The sequence below is a fragment of the Salvia hispanica genome, chromosome 1 (assembly GCF_023119035.1).
Source record: "Salvia hispanica cultivar TCC Black 2014 chromosome 1, UniMelb_Shisp_WGS_1.0, whole genome shotgun sequence".
In the NCBI taxonomy this organism is placed as follows: Eukaryota; Viridiplantae; Streptophyta; class Magnoliopsida; order Lamiales; family Lamiaceae; genus Salvia; species Salvia hispanica.
Genome location: NC_062965.1, coordinates 52,445,232 through 52,449,330, shown reverse-complemented (window position 1 = coordinate 52,449,330; position 4,099 = coordinate 52,445,232). Strand labels below are relative to the sequence as shown.

The following is a 4,099-nucleotide window of genomic DNA, read 5'->3' as shown; positions in this document are numbered from 1 at the left end:
TTAATGACGTCGGATGGAGAAATCATAAAATCGGAGAAAACTAAACAATCAAGTATCCTGTGCAACATCTCATATTGCATTTATGCAGTCATCTTCGTGCGTCGAGAAAATTCAAGAATCTATTAACTTTTGCTTACAAAAATACTTTACTATAATCTAGAAAGGTATTTGATGAATTTAAATATAGTGAAAAAAAAAAACGATATCAAAATTATGTAGCAAGGAAATAGCTAAGAATACATACAACTACAAATAGAACGGGGGAACTTAGTCATTAATGTAAAAAAATCTCATATTATGACGGAAATCAAAGTTTGCACGATATTATTCAAAATTTTCCATTGAATATTACTCCCTCCGTTCCACAAAGATAGTCTCACTTTGATCCGGCACGGATTTTAAAATTTGTAATAAAGTTAGTTGAAAAAGTTAGTGGAACGTGGGTCTTACTTTTAATGTATTAGTTTTATAATAAAATGTAAGTAGGAATAAGTTGGTAGAATATGAGGTCCACTATGAAAAATGGTAAAAGTGAAATGGAACAAACTTTGTGGGACGAACGAAAATAGAAAAATGGGACAATCTTTATGGGATGGAGGGAGTAATATGTATAAAGAGAGAGCTGTAGTATTTCAGTCTTCACTAAAAAAAATTCAAGAACTATCATGGCTTCTCAAAAATCCATCTTATTGGTCACCCTTATGTTGATTGTCATAGGTTTGTGTCTCTTCTCACTTCTCTAACATCACTTTTACATTCAAAATTCTTTTGTTTTCTTTATTTATATATATATCACGGTTTAACTTTTTTTATAAACACAGCAAGCACGTCGGCAAAGTTTTGCACAACCAATAAAGATTGCGAGTATCTAGTTCCTATTTGCAAAAAGACACACAAACAAGCAGTTTGTTTTACAACGAGGCACGGCCTCTGTGATGATTTCCAAGGAATTGAGAAGATTGATGGTAAATTCAATGACGGCTCTTTCAATATATAATTTACGAATGATTGTCAATCAAATCTCAATTTTTCGTTGGCTTTATCATCAATCTCGTACCTTTTGAACTGTGATGTTAAATCATAATTTTTCAATTTATCACAATTATCAAAAAATTGTCAAAAAAATAAACAACAAAAATTGAATATGATATGACAACAAAATGACATCATTTTATTTTTAGTGTTAATCAAAACGATGTCGATTTATCTAAAACGACGTGGTTTTGTGCCATATTTACTCTACTATTTTGATCATTGTTGGATTTGTGAAAAAATAAAAAGTAGCATAATTTTATATTTCAATTTTGAAAGTTATAAGAAAAATTGCAATTTAAATTATGATTTCTCTTCTCTTGAATGTATATGTTGTTATTTAATTCTATATTTTTATGTGTGTTATTCATATAGCCGAGATCCAAAACCAGTGACGACTCCAGACTTAAATGCAAAATAAGTATGAAGCTGTGCATGAAGTCTGCAGCTCTACTTGAGATTAAACATTCAGTGAATTAGTGAAAATTATACTCAAAATAAGAGCAATTATATTTTTGTTAACCATGTTTCTAATATCTATCAATTTAGAGATTTTGTCTCCAAATCAATAAAGTTGTAAGTCTTTACATGATTATGTTAGCCTTTGCGTTTTATCAATCGTAATTGTAAAAGTATATCAATTTAGACAATATGACATCATTCTATTTTTAGTGCTAGATAAATGACACTGATATAACTGAAAGTCTGAAACCATGTGGTGTTGTGCCACGTCATTTAAAATTTTGGCCACTGTTAAATAATTGCCAAAAATTGTAAAGTTATGATTTTATATTCCGGTTTCATGAGTATGCAAAAAATAATAATATAAATATTACAAGTATCCCTTTAATGTATATATTTATTATTTTAATTTTATATTTTTATGTGTGTCATTCAGTTAAGTCAATATGCAGAAGCAGCGAAGACTGCATAATAGAATGCAAAATAGGTACGTAGAAGGTATGCATAAATTCTCTTAGAAATAAGGGAAATTATAATGTTATTTTAGCCATTTTATGGTGTTTCCAATATCTATCAATAAATGAATAGATTGGTGATTTTGACTCCAAATCAATTAATTTATGAGTCATTATATGATTATGTTGTTTTATCATAAGATAATCTCAGTTGCAAAAATCTCTCTCTTTCCTCCATTTCTCCTCTTTACACAATCGTGATTAGGGCATCCGCAGCGCATCTTGCTGCGGTCCCTATGTCGTCTCGAAGAGACGAGCTGGCATGAGACGGCGATGCAGCATGCATCTCGTCCTGAAGAGACGAGCCAGCTCATCGCGCGTCGCGAGCAGAAGGGGCCGGCCTCGAGCGGGCGAGCTACGCGCGGGCCACGTGGCGCACGCTGGCGTGCGGCGTGACGCCTACTCGCCGGCACGCGAGTGAGCGTCGTAATAATGACGTCATAATTCGATTTTTTTATAAAAAACAAAATTTTGATTTTTCGAAAAAAAAAATGAAATTGTAATTTTATTTTATTTAAATTGTAATGAAATTTATTTTATTCGATTTTTTATGTCTTTTTTATTTAAATTATGTAATGAAATTGTGATTATGTCTTTTTTATGTCTAAAAAAATAAAAATTCGATTTTTTGATTTTTTTAATTATGTCTTTTTTAAATTTTTAGGTTTTTAAATTATAATTTTATTTTATTTAATGAAGTGTGTTTTTATTAATTGAATTTGTTGGAAATTAAAATAAAAAATGAAATTGAATTAATAGTTAAGGGATGAGATGGTTAAGAGATGGAGGGATGCACGTATTGTCTCTTAGTTAAGAGATGGACTGAAAAGTACAGTGGGACCCATAAATAGTGAAGAGATGAGACGGTTAAGAGACAGGGATGCGGATGGCCTTAGTTTGATACACCAATATACAATGTGTCCGGACCATCGAATTTTTTACTTTTTACTATTATACCTGTTGTTTTGAATATATAGCCAGTGTTTTAGGTTTCACTTGCAAAGGGAAATTATTACTTATAGCTTGTGGGAGCCCATAATTAAAATATTGAGCGTAAAATAAATCGATAAGGATGTACTGAATTACAATTCAATTTTTTTATTTAATTTTAATAGACGTGTATTCATTTACTGAATAATCTTATTAAATGACTCATATAAATTATATATGGAGCATTAAATGAAGGCAAACTAATATATTAAGATCGATTGCTCGATGGAGCCTCTCGTGGATACCATCTTGTTTTGTTAGAATCGAATCAATAATCAAATGCTAGTAAGATCAAATTTTTGCATGTTTACAAAATTGGGATGATGATATGAATAAATAGAGTTGTGTGCCCATTCCAACACTTTTTTATAAGCAAATTATAAACATAAATTTTGTCATATCATGTTATTAGATGTTAGTTGATCTTTTTTTCTAGTTAATTAGTCCATGAACGAGAATTTTACACATAAAATGAGATAGTTGTTACAATTGAAAATCATTGTTTTAGCATGTAGGTATTGTCTTAAGAATGCCGATTGTTGACTTCAATAATTGAGCAGGTATGGTATATTTAAATTATAGTACTACTATTAAACAAATCGAGAAGCAAGGATGATTATATTAAACTTATAGTACTCTTTAAATTTATTTAATTTATGATTTTTTGGGGTTTTCTAACATCAGTATTCTAAAAGGTTCTCACAAGCTTGTGAACAAAATCCTTTTAAGAGTACTGAAATGAAACACCACAGGTCTATATTGCACCTAAATCTTTTATTTTTATCAGTTTTATCTGAAATGAAACACCACAAGTCTTTAGGCCATATAAAGAGGAGAAAATGCAAGAACTACATACTTACAGTAATAAAACCCAGTGGTAATTTGCAGATATCATTATGACAACGATGAGTTATGTAGCTTTCATTATTAGTCATTTTTCGTTAATGTGAGGATAACATTAGTATTCTGCTCATTCATTCTGCTTTCTTTTCCTATGGATTTTTCGATAACAGTATCTTGCATGTAGGCATGTACGTAAATTCTCTTTTCTTGCTTAATCTATAATGACTTCATCTTCCTTACTAGGCACCATGTTTGTG

General features: G+C 30.4%; 1 long non-coding RNA gene across 1 annotated transcript; it reads left to right on the top strand.

Moving 5' to 3' along the window:
- Positions 1 to 647: 647 nt before the first annotated feature.
- Positions 648 to 1,698, top strand: LOC125202667. The gene is made up of 3 exons (XR_007173146.1): positions 648 to 717; positions 822 to 965; positions 1,408 to 1,698. It is a non-coding gene; the product is annotated as an uncharacterized LOC125202667 (long non-coding RNA).
- Positions 1,699 to 4,099: the final 2,401 nt, after the last annotated feature.